General features: G+C 43.8%; 1 pseudogene; it reads right to left on the bottom strand.

The window, feature by feature from the left end:
- Positions 1 to 1,118: 1,118 nt before the first annotated feature.
- On the bottom strand, positions 1,119 to 1,576 carry LOC101611945 (annotated as a pseudogene).
- Between the last annotated feature and the right edge of the window lie 11,818 nt (positions 1,577 to 13,394).

Here is a 13,394-nt window from a genome sequence, read left to right as displayed (position 1 = left end):
GGTGGACATCACCCCCTGGCCAACGTAAGGTAGACAATAGTAACAGGAGAGTGTGCCAAACACTGGAATAAGGAAACTGGCTATAACACCCATAAACCCGCCCCCAACAATACACTCAGTCCAGGAGGCGTTAATTCCCCAAACTCCATCAGCTGGGGATCTAGCATTCAGAAGACCTAAGCTTATGGGGGACACCTGAATCAAACCATCACATGTAACGTTCTACTTTTTGCTAATCATGTGTCTTTCATTTTCTTCTTCTATTCCTCCTTTACCTATTTTATTTATGTAAAGTGAATTACATTATATGTAAAGTGAATATTTTAGCATAGGTTTTAATTCCTATAACAATGTTTCCCTATTCTTTTAATTGCTTTTTTAGTAGTTGTTCTAGGAGGTACTATACATGTATTAATTTATTAGAATCCTTTTGAAATTCAACTAATTTATAATTCTTGCTTTTTATATGGAACCCAAGAAAAACAAAAGAGAATGAGTATAAATTTATTTAGTTTGTTATACTGACTTGTAACTTATAATTTCTGGTTCTTTTCATTGGTTCCTGTGGGTTTCAGCTACCATGTAGTATTATTTCCTTATTCCAATATAACTCAGTTCCTACCCATGTCTTTTGTACTATTGTCAAAGATACTATGTTTATAAGCCCAACAAAACACATCCACACACACCAGCACAAACATATACATTGTTTCATGTTTCTTTTTAAACCAATTAAAAGAAGAAAATGCTTATTGATATGCATATTAATAATATATAGTATTTTAATAATATATTATACATTATTATTAATATATGTTTATGATATATGATATATAATCACATATATTTAGTTATCTCTAATGGAGTTCTTTTGTATGAGTTTACTTCTTTTCAGACTGAAGGGCTTTCTTTAGTATTTCTTATAAGGTGGATCCGGTAGCAACAAATTCTCTTAGGTTTTATTTACATGAGAGTTCTTTTTTTTTTTTTTGAAGATGCCTGGGCTTTATTCTGTAATGTTTCTAAGACTGTGCCCATTAAATGCAAACAAAAAAAAAAAAAAGGAGGAAGTCCTGGCAGAACAGGAGAAGTGATGCACGCTTGATGACCAGATTGACTTAAATATTGTTCATGGCACATAGCCTAGTCCATGCTCTTGCTTTTATATGGCTTGGGCTTCGTTGGTCTTCCACTGCTCCACTACATCATTTGCTAACGGATCATCTGGATTAGGAGCCCTTAACAAAGCCTGGGTCGATAGCAGAACTGTGCAGATCTGCAGTGCTCAGGACCACTTATCTTTCAAAATATCTAAACATATTCTTCCCAACTTTTCTACATTAGGATGATAAATTTTGGTCATGAAGCATACTTTAGGTGCTGCTGTTGGGTATTCTTCTGGAAGGAACAGTTCAAGTTTAAAAGTCCCTCTCTCAAAGGGGGAGTCCTGGGGGGCAGCAATAACCACATGAAAATAATGGGCGTTGCTTTCATCTGGTTCTGCTTTGATGCCAGGAACGGGTTCTGCCAGCAAACGCTGGGTTTCCTTAATGATCCTGCAGGGCAGCCCGGCCATCTTGTCAGATCCCGACTTGGGCCTCTTACATGAGAGGTTTTTTTGTTCTGCCTTCCTTTCCAGTTTTTTTTTTTAAATACAGGGTTTCACTATTTAGTACTCTAACTCCTGGCATTCATCATACCTAAGGCTGCCAGGTGCTGGGATTACAGGTGGGCACTGCCACGCTCAGCTTCACCCTCAGTCTGAAGCGTAGTCAACTCAGGGCCAGCAGTAGTTTTCTATGAGCACTTGAAGCACACCTCAGCCTTACATTCTGGCACCTATTGTTTTTAATGAGAAGTCAGCTGTTCCTCTTATTAGAGCTCCAGTGCGTGGAATAAGTCATTTTCTCTTATTGCTGCCAAAATTTCCCTTATGTGTGGCTTTTTAACATTTTTAACTATGATATATATGGGAACCACATATTTATCTTAGCTGAATTTTGTTGACCTTAGAGGATGTGAAAATTAATGTTGCTCTGTAATTTGAAATTTTCAGGGCTGAGGAATGTCCCAGCGGATCAAGCACTTGCCACATCAGGGTGACAACCTGAGTTTGGAGTCCCACAAGCCACGTAAAGGCAGATGTGGTCATGAGCACCTACCATCCCAGCGCTGCTATGGGGCTGTTCATCTCCCTTCACTCTTGTCTCAGCCATTCGGGTTGCAGATCTTTATTGGTTTACCAAACTTACTGCTTGAGTTGCTTATTGTACTTTTGAAGTGTGTAACTTTCGTTTGGTCCTTTTAAAAACGGCTTCAGGGCTGGAGAGATGGCTTAGCGGTTAAGCGCTTGTCTGTGAAGCCTAAGGACCCCGGTTCGAGGCTCGGTTCCCCAGGTCCCACGTGAGCCAGATGCACAAGGGGGCGCATGCGTCTGGAGTTCGTTTGCAGTGGCTGGAGGCCCAGGTGCGCCCATTCTCTCTCTCTCTCTCCACCTCTTTCTCTCTCTGTGTCGTTCTCAAATAAATAAATAAAAATGAACAAAAAGTATTTTTAAAAAATGGCTTCAGTCTGTACTGATCTTCTCTATCTGATGAAGTGTGTGTCTTGCTCTCCTTCATTCCCTTCAGCATGGCTTCCTTCAGTTCTCTGAGCATGTGTAGGCTGACACACTGGATTGTCTTTAAGCATGGCATCTGGAAACCGTAACTGGAGTTTTCTGTCGCTGGCTTTCCCCCTGTGTATGGATTACACCTCCTGTTAGCTTTCACATCTTGTAACTTTTTATTGAAAACTGGACACCTTAGGTAATGCATTGTAGCAAATTTGAATGCTAATCACCCTCCCCCTATGTGAGCCTCAATTGTTGTTGCTTGTTTGATTTATGGACTTCAGTAGACTGTTTTAGTAGACTTCATTTCCCTCATTGAAGGCTTTGGCATGGCTCCTGGCAGGACGCCACCTTGGGCACACACGGACATGCTGAGGATGACATTGGCTCTGCCAGAGCTCTCTCTTCTTCTTGTTTTTCTTTCTTTCTCCAGTAAGGTGTGCCTTTGTACTCATTATTACTCTCTATCCTTCAGGCTTCAGTCATTGGCGACTATTCCATTATTATTTTTGTTTCGTTTTGTTTTACAAGGTAGGGTTTCACTCTCTAGTTCAGGCTGACCTGGAATTCACTATGGAGTCTCAGGGTGGCCTCGAGCTCACGACAATCCTCCTACCTCTGCCTCCCGAGTGCTGGGATTAAAGGCATGTGCCACCACGCCCAGCTCCATTATTTTTAAAATATATTTTATTTGTTTATTTGAGAGAGAGAGAGTGGTCATGCCAGGGCCTCCAGCCAGCCACTGAAAACAAACTCTAGATACAAGTGGCCCCCTTGTGTATCTGGCTTACGTAGCTCCTTTGGCTTTGTAGGCAAACGCCTTAACCACTAAATCATCTCTCTAGTCCCCTAGTCCATTGATTGTTTTCCACAATGACTTGAAACCTAAATTTCTGAGCATTCCTACCAAAATTTGGCGAGAGATGGAATGAGACCTGTCTTTGAGGTTTGGTCTAGACCCAGGAAAATCTTCTAAGCTCTCTGATTCCTTGGTTCTCTCTGGTGAGTTAAATGGTAGATGGGTGATCTTTTGTGAATACTACTTTGGAGAGCACTCTTTGGTTAAAACTTCTCCACATTCTTTCAAACAATGTCCATTCGTCTGTGGAGTGCCTAGGAACACTCTTTTCTTACAACCTGTTTCACCCCTTAGACAAAGATTTTGGGTTTTTTTTTTTTTAAAGATTTTTGGTTTTTATTTATTTATGAGAGAGAGAGAGAGAGAGAATGGGAGTGCCAGGTCCTCTAGCCACTGCAAATGAACTCCAGATGTATGCACCACCTTGTGCCCCTGGCTTACGTGGGACCTGGAGAATTGAGCCTGGGTCCTTACGCTTCACATGCAAACACCTTAACCGCTAAGCAATCTCTCCAACTCAACTTTGGGCTCTTAAATGGAGCTTGTTGGCTAGCTACCTAGTCTAGCCGAACTGGTGAGCTATAGGGTCCGGTGAGAGACCCAGTCTCAAAAAAATCGATGGAGCCAGGTGTGCTGGCTCACTCCTTTAATCCCAGCACTTGGGAGGCAGAGGTAGGAGGATTGCTGTGAGTTTGAAGCCAGCCTAAGACTACCGTGAATTCCAGATCAGTGTACTCTAGAGCAAGACCCTACCTCAAAAAAAAAAAAAAAAAAAGATGGGGCTGGAGAGAGATGACTTTGCAATTAAGGCACTTGCCTGCTAAGCCAAAGGACCCAGGTTCAGTTCCCCAGGAGCCCACATAAGGCAGATGCACAAGGTAGTTCAAATGTCTAGAGTTTTGTTTAAAGCCTTTGCACTCCCATTCTCTTTCTCTCTGCTTCTCTCTCTCTCTCTCTCTCTCTCTCTCTCTCTCTCTCTCAAATAAATGGATGGACATAATAGGAGGAAAAGATGATGACATCAAAATAAAAGAGAGACTGATTGAGAGGAGGAGGGGATATGATGGAGAGTGGAGTTTCAAAGGGGAACGTAGGGGGAGGGAGGACATTACCATGGGATATTGTTTATAATCATGGAAGTTGTTAATAAAATTTTTTTTGGAAAAAAAGTAAAATAAATAGATGGAAAGTGGTTAAGGAAGACCTCTAACCTCCACACACATATGCATACACAAGTGCCCTTATGCATACAAATGTGCATGCATGCACTCACATTCACACACACATTTACACACACAATAAGGAAAGAAGGAAACCATTAATTCCTCTTCGTACCTAATCACTTCCCGTTAGGTCCTATCGCTTAAAGGACTTTGCCAGTTTATGGAAAGGGGAATGCCATGGCTCAGATCCACAGGTTCTTGCTGTTCTTAGTAACTTTTATTATGTCTCCTTGAATAGATCTCTTTTTATTTGCTGTATGCCCTTAGGCCAGTTTCCAGGGACTTCACAGTCATGTTTCAATAGCTCTTGCCAGCTTTGCCTTTTACACGGCGAGTGAGTCTGCAAACTCCTCCTTATGCCGACATCCCTCACTCTATCATTTTAAATGCTCACGTTGCTTTCTGACGTGTCAGCGTCACGTTATACTCTTACCAGCTCTACGCTGTCCACACTTAGCAAGAGTTTTTTATACTTTTAATCTTTTTTATTTATTTATTTGAGAAAGAGAGAAGAGGGAGAGAGAGAGAAAATGGGTGTGCTGGGGCCTTCAGCTGCTGCAAACAAACTTCAGACATATGTGCTACCTTGTGCATCTGGCTTACATGAGTCCTGGGGAATCGAACCTGGGCCCTTTCGGCTTTGTAGGCAAGCGCTTTAACCGCTAAGCCATCTCTCCAGCCCTTGGGAAACGTTTTGTATAACTGCTCCTCTTCATTTTGGCCATTTGAATTCATATGGACACTAACTTATTGTGGTTTCAATTTGCATATCCTGGTGACATAATGATGGCTGCTATCTATGCGTTCACCTCTTACCACTCACCTATGTTAGTTTGTGATATGCTTGTGTTGGTGTGTGTGTGGGGGCGCACATGGATGCACCTCAATGCGTGTGTGGAGGTTAGAAGATAACTTTGAGCATCAGTCCTCATCTTTCACCTTGTTTGAAACAGGGTCTCCCATTCTTTTTATTTTTGGTTTTATTATTTATTTATTTATTTGAGGAAGAGAGAAAGGGATATAGAGAGGAAATGGGCATGCCAGGGCATCCAGCCACTGCAAACAAATCCCAGATGTGTGCATCACCTTGTGCATCTGGCTTACATGGGTCTCTGGGGAACTGAACCTGGGTCCTTAGTCTTCACAGGCAAGTGCGATGTAATATTCTTTTTTGTGTGTGTTGGTTTTGAGGTAGGGTCTCACTCTATCTCAGGCTGACCTGGAACTCTGTAATCCTAGGATGACCTCTAAGTTACAGTGATCTTCCCACCTCTGCCTTGAGAGTGCAAGAATTCAAGGTGTTTGCCACCACACCTGACTCTCAATTTAATAGTCTTATCTACTAAGTCTACTATGTGGGTCACTTCTGGGTCAGCTGTGATTAGTTTTTCTCCTTGTGATGGGTTGTATATATTCTTACTCCTTTTCGTTTCTAGTAAATCTTTTTTTTTTAATTTTGTTTATTTATTTATTTGAGAACAACAGACAGAGCGAGAAAGAGGCAGAGAGGGAGAGAGAGAGAATGGGTGTGCCAGGGCCTCCGGCCACTGCAAATGAACTCCAGACGCGTGCGCCCCCTTGTGCATCTGGCTAACATGGGTCCTGGGGAATTGAGCCTCGAATCAAGGTCCTTAGGCTTCACAGGCAAGCGCTTAACCACTAAGCCATCTCTCCAGCCCTAGTAAATCTTTTTTATCTGCAAGTCCATGTGAAGTTTACCTTGGTAGCTGTTATTTTCTCCTTGCTAGGACAAAACACCCAACCAGGAGCAGCTTATGGAAGGAAAAGATTAATTTCAGCTTATAGTTTTAAAGTCAAGTTTCATCATGGTGGGGAAAGCATGGCAGAGTAGGCAGCTAGGAGTCACATCTTGTCACATCAGCCAGGAGGGAGGAGGAAGAGTGAGTTAGGTAGCTAGCACTGGAAAGGGGGCTGGACAATCCCAAGGCCCACACCCCAGTGGCATACCTCCTCTAACAAGACTCTAACAGGAGAATAAACAGAGTTGAACAACTAGATATGGTAAAGGAAGTAATTTGGGCTGAAAAAAATCAGATGGAGAGAGAATTGTATGGAGGAGTAAAGAATGTCAGAAGTCTATAGAAAAGAACCAAGCCGAGATCCCAGAAATGATAAATAATGTATTTGCAAAGTGAAAATCTCTAGCTAGGATTCACCCTGGGGGCTGAACAGATGGCCCTTCAAGGGACAGTTTTTCAGAGATGTGGGGGCTCTGCCCAGCTCAGCCTGACAATCAGCTCAGCTCCTCCTCTTCTTCAGCTGGCTGCCAGGTGGTTGGTCGGTTGCCTTGCCGCTTTTGCAGCTCAGCCTGCAGCATGTTCAACTATCATAGCTGCCCTGCAATCTCTACAGCTTCTTTCTTCAATTACCAGTTCAGCCTGCATTTAGTGAAGGAGGTAAGAAAAGACCATCAAGAGACACCTTTTTTTTTTTTTTGTACCTAATATCTTGCAACAACAGAGGAGGATGCAATGCAGGAGAGTGTCTCCTACATGGTAGTTTTAGACCCAAACTATAGCAGAAAACTATCTTGAAAATTTCACTTCACAAACATATTATTTATCATGTTTCAGATTTCTACATGTTTTCTCTATGTTTTTCATTTTCTAAAAAATGTTTGCATATGTATGTGCATGTGTGTAATATAGTGTGTGTTTCTGTGTGTAGTGGAACACCGGGTGTCCTGCTCCATGTATCTTCCACTTGGTCTAGTTTTTGAGCCAGAGTCTCCTTTTATTGATTCTCTAGCTTATTGAGAGCCTCAAAAGATCCCCCATAGGACTGCAGTTACAGGTTCTCATGGCCATGCCTAGCTGCTTTAGATGGGATCTGGAGATTTGAACGCTGGCAGTCTCAGAGCCCCTAAGTCCCTTATGTATGTATTCAGTGCCCCCCTTTTTGTTCTATACATTTGATTTCTCTGATGAAAATTCTTTTTTCTTCACTCATTATGTCCATCTTCTACTTTAAATTCCTGAGCATAATATAACAGATAGTTTTAAGCTTTTGTCTGCTAATCCCAAATTTTATTGCTCTGTCTTCATGTTGACTTAAGCTTTTGGGGGGCTCTCTTGGTATAGATGTGCTTCCCCCCACATTTCTTTGCATATCTAGTAAAAATTCATTGCATTGTTATGGCTGCTGCACTGTTGAGAGCCTAGATAGTGTTGTTTTTCCTCTAAAAGTGTCACCTGGCTTTTTATGTTTATTATTATTCCACCTGTTTTTGTTTTTGTTGTTGTTTTTTGGTTTTCCAAGCTGACCTGGAATTCACTATGTAGTCTCAGGGTGGCCTTGAACTCATGGCAACCCTCTTGACTCTGCTCCAGAGTACTGGGATTAAAGGTGTGTGCCACCACGCCCAGCCTCCACTTGGTTCTTTGATGGGCAGTTAGTTTACTAGGCAGAAGACCCTGGCTGGGGCTTGTTTTGATATAGCTAGGTCTGGAGTAGCCCTTCACATTGGCTGCGTACCTGCAATATCGTGGGTGATCTCTCAGCCACCCTGTAGTGGCCATCTGCTGGGAATTTGCAGTCTCACCTGTGAATTTGCAGCTCACTGTTCTATTGAAAACTATGTTCTCTCTTCTTGTTTGTTTGAATTTAAAATGTCCCTAAAAGGCTTATGTTTTTTTTGTTGTTGTTGTTTTTTTGTCAAGCCCAACAGACTGGCTTTTTTAATGGGAGAGAATTAGAGAGAGAGAGAGAGAGAGAGAGAGAGAGAGAGAGAGAGAGAGAGAGGAAGGGGAAGAATGGCATGCCAGGGCCTCCAACCACTGTAATTGAATTCCAAACGTGTGTGCACCAACTTGTGTGCATGTGCAACCTTATGCCTGCATCACCTTCTGTGTCTGGCTTACATGGGATCTGGGGAGTTGAACATGGGTCCTTAGTTTTTGCAGGCAAGCTCCTTACCTGCTCAGCCATTTCTGTAGCCCCAGGCTTATGTTTTAAATGTTTGGCTCCCAACTCGTGGCACTTATTTGAAAGCTACAGATCCTTTAGGAGGAGGGTTTGGGGTGCCAGAAGTAAATGGCTAAAGCCAGCCTTTGAAGGTTATACCCTCACTTGGTCCTTGCCATGTGAACAGCTGTCCCTGTGGTGGACAAAGCACCTCTGGCTTCATGCCTTCCTTCCGCCATGAGGGATTGGAATCCCTCTGAACCAAAGAGTAGGCCAAAATTCACTCTTCCTCCCTTAGGTTGTTTCTTTCAGGTATTTGGTCAGAGGGATGCAAAAGAAACAAATATAGTCTCCTACACAGAATTCTCTGTACTTCTTCCCATCAGCTTTCCCTGAAGACTGTCTTCCTCGGGCACCCTGAGCTCATTTGTTTCCTCTGTGCACAGAGTTCCCTGGGCAGGTCTCATCCTCTGCCACAGCTTGAAAACTGCTGCCAGGCATGGGTCAGAGCGAATGTGGAGCCTTCCTGCATGTTTCCCTTCTCTTAGGATCACAGCCCTGTTTTAATGTTTGCTAGTCTGTGTGTGAGTGTGTGTGTGTGTGTGTGTGTGTGTGTGTGTGTGTGTGTGCACATGTTGTACCTGTGCAGGTTACAGGACAACCTCAGCATATTCCTTCTGTTCCATCTTCTCTTGAAACGGGATCTCTCTTGCTGTTGCTACTGCTGTTTGCAAGCTTCTGGATTCTTCTGGCTTCACCTCTATTACCATAGGTTCACTGGGATTATAGACACATGCACCACTGTTGCATTCAGGTTCGCATTGCTGGTAGAAATCACCCAACCAAGAGCAGCTTATGGGAAAAAGAGGTTTATTTTGGCTTACAGGCTCGAGGCAGGGAAAACAATGGCATGAGTAGAGGGTGGACATCACCCCCTGGCCAGCATAAAGTGGATAATAGCAACAGAAGAGTGTGCCAAACACTGGCAAGGGGAAGCTGGCTGTAACACCCATAAACCTACCCCCAACAATACACTGCCTCCAGGAGGCTTTAATTCCCAAATCTCTATTAGCTGGGAACCTAGCATTCAGAACACCTAGGTTTATGGGGAACACCTGAATCAAACCACCGCTTTGGGTCTTTTGTTTTGTTTTGTTTTTTGTTTTTGTTTTTCACTGTAGCCCAGGCTACCCTGGAATTCACTATGTAGTCTCAGGGTGGCTGTATTCATATTTTTTTTTGTGGGTACTAAAGAGTATCAAATATGGATCAGTAGGTTTTCAAGTGATCACCTTTCACAGCCAAGCCATCTCCCCAGCCCTCTGAGCCCCGTTTTATCTGGTGTTTGGTACTTGGAAATGGTGGCTTCTTATGGGAAAATCTGTCCCTTAGCACTGCAGTATGACCACAGCCTAAAGCAGAGACTCTCTCTTTCTTCTTTAGCTTTTGTATTTTTATCTTGCTCATGTATCATTCATTTCTGCATGCAGGGTGCGGGTCTGTGTGCCGCAGGGCACGTGTGAGGATTACAGGGCAAGGTTAAAGCTTTTGTGTTCCACCTTCTCTGAGACAAGGGTCCATTGCTATTGCAAAGGAAAGTCAGACTAGCCGGCTCATGAGTCTCTTGTTCCCCCCTTCCATTGTTTTAGGCACATTGGCATCACAGATGCATGTACTGCTTTGTATCTGGCTTCACATAGGAGCTGAGGATTTGAACGCAGGCCAGCAGGCTTCGCAAGCGAGTGCCTTTAGCCACATCTTCCCAGCCCCTCATATATTATTTTTATATTAACTTAAAATATTTTATTCTTTTTATTTATTTGAGAGAGAATGGACATGCCAGGGTCTCCAGTCACTGCAAATAAACTCCAGGCACATGCGCCACCTTGTGCATCTGGCCTATGTGGTTCCCGGGAATTGAACATTGGTCCTTTAGCTTTGTAGGCAAGCGCCTTAACCACTAAGAAATCTCTCCAGCCCTTATATTAATTGGAAATGGTCTGAAAATCCCAGCCCAGGCAGTGCTTGGCTCACTGTTTGGCTTCCTGACTCTGCTTGCCCATGCAGTCTCCCTGTGAAGTCTATGGGTGGCTCTGCATCTCTTCTCATTGGAAGTTTAGAGTTTTGTTTGTTTGTTTGTTTTGTTTTTTGAGATAGAGTCTCGCTTTAGCCCAGGCTGACCTGGAGTTCACTGCGTAGTCTCAGGCTGGCCTTAAACTCATGGGAATCCTCCTACCTCTGCCTCCCAAGTGCTGGGATTAAAGGCATATGCCACTACGCCTGGCTGGAAGTTTAGAGTTTTGAATAGGATACCCACTTACTCATTTTGTAACCTTCATGAGCTGTTTAATCTTCCTGATCTCTAGTCTCTTATAGGCAAAATAAGGAGGAAAATCCTTTCCTCAAGAGATAGCGTTGAGAATTAAATGAACTTGTTCCACCAAAGTCCCTGCTGCCCCTCGGTACCTGAGAAATGTTTCCTTCCTTTCATCTCTGCCATGTGGTGCTGGAGCAATGGAACCTTTGGTCTGGAGCCTGCAACTTGCCTTTCTCCCACTGAAATAGTGAAGGGGGCGGTCCAAGCAGCCAGAAGGTCATTGGGTTCCTCCAGGAAGATAGTCCTGACTATGATGAGATTTGGGTTTTGAAACTCTGGTGTCAGATCACAGTGCCAGCCCTATCCCTTTGCTACAGTTGGCATCTTGTTTGTGCCCAAACTCGTTTTTCACCGAATGGGGGCGGGGGGATGTGTCCTCTGAGTTCTTCACAAGGACGTGCTTAGAGAGAGAGATGAGGTAGCACCATTTGTTTTTGTATGTTTCCTTTGGATTGGGCGTCACCATTGCTGTTTCTCTGGAACCAGAGTAGCTGTGGTCAGCCGCACAAGAATCTCAGGGAATCAGACCTATATTCTCTCATGGAGGATGGGGAGCAGTTCAGAGTACACTGGGCACGTGACATTTCATGAGATCCTCATAGGACCCACCCCTCCCTAAGTTTATATGAGGCAAACAATGGGCTGAATGCAGGCGGGTCCTTTGCTAGTATAGCTGCCCATAGGTCACCCAGTGGACTCTTTAGAGGAGCACCTTTTTTGTGACTCATTCATGCTGTGGGTGGAATTTCTTGGTGGTACAGCTGCCCTTAAATACCTCAGGAGACTTCCTGGGAGTGTTGCTTCTTTTTTTATATATATAATTCTTTAAAAAAAACTATTTTAAAATATATTTTATTTATTTATTTTCAAGAGAGGGGGGAGAAAATGGGCATGCCAGGGCCTCCAGCCACTGCAAACGAACTCTAGATGCATGTGCCCCCGGTGCATCTGGCTTGTGTGGGTCCTGGAGAGTTGAACGTTGAACCTTGGCTTTGCAGGCAAACGCCTTAACCACTAAGCCATCTCTCCAGCCTGAGTGTTGCTTCTTTGAGTCACCTAGTTTTGTGTAAATAACCTCAATAAAGTCACTAGTCCTTCAAGCTAGACTTTTCATTTATTTATCAGTGCTCCCTCTATGTGGAGTGAACACACATGTCTTTAGGTCTCCCTAAGAAAGTCACGCGAAACTTGGTTTCCTCTGGCTTTTCCTTGTTGAACCCGTCTTCTTTTTTTTTTTTTTGGCTTTTATTTTTTGAGGTATGGTATCGCTGTAGCCCAGGCTGACCTGAAATTCTCTATGTAGTCTCAGGGTGGCCTCAAACTCACGGCGATCCTCTGCCTCCCGAGTGCTGGGATTAAAGGCGTGCACCACCACGCCTGGCTACTGTCCTCTTCTTGGCTGTTCCCAGACCAACCCTTGTAAATAATAAACCTGCTCATGCTTGGGCCCTGCTGGAGCTACAGGGCTCCTTTTACAGAATTTAGAATCACTAGGAAATGAGCCTCTGAGTGTGTATGGGAGAGGTTATCTGGATTAGGTTAGCCCCTGGGCATGCCTATAAGGGATTATGTTGATTAGGGTAACTCAGGTGGGAAACCTCACCTTAACTTTGAGCAGCCCCATCTCATGGGCTTGGACCCTAAATGAATAAGAAGGAGAGCTGCTCAGGACTCGGAGTGCCACGTGACTGCCGTTTTATACTCCTGCCACCGCGTCTTACGTGCCACGATGGACCATAACCTCCAACCGTGAGCCATTATAGACCGTCTCTTCCTTAAGTTGCTTCTGGTCAGGTATTTGCTCATAGCAATAAGAATGTAACGGCAGGGCTTCAACAAGCTGGTTCCACTCCATGACTGGCACCATCAGCCTCAACTGGACACGCGTACCTTTGTGCTCATCATTCTCAGTCCAAACACAGCATTATGCAAACACTTCCATTGTTTCCTGCCTCCTCTGCTTAAAAAAAAGAAAAGAAAAAACTACCCCTTCTATTTCCTTCTGATAAGCTCCTATTCATTCTTCAAAACCAATGATATGCCACGCTCTGCCCTCCCTGATGGGCCAGGAAAAAATGAGTCACCCTTCTTTATTTTTCCTTTGCTTTTAGTTCCTCCTTCTCACAGTCATCCCAGCAATCCTGCTGAAAGGGAGCTGTGAGATTATGATTTTTAAAACTGTTTTTATTTTATTTATTTGAGAGCAACAGAGAGAGAAAGAGGGAGAGGGAGAGAGAGAGAGAGAGAGAGAGAGAGAGAGAGAGAGAGAGAGAGAGAGAGAGAATGGGTGCACCAGGGCCTCCAGCAACTACAAACGAACTCCAGACACGTGCGCCCCCTTGTGCATCTGGCTAACGTGGATCTGGAGAATCGAGCCTTGAACTGGGGTCCTTAGGTTTC

This window comes from Jaculus jaculus, chromosome 11 (assembly GCF_020740685.1).
Source record: "Jaculus jaculus isolate mJacJac1 chromosome 11, mJacJac1.mat.Y.cur, whole genome shotgun sequence".
NCBI lineage: Eukaryota > Metazoa > Chordata > Mammalia > Rodentia > Dipodidae > Jaculus > Jaculus jaculus.
This window is presented reverse-complemented; position numbering and strand designations above follow the sequence as displayed.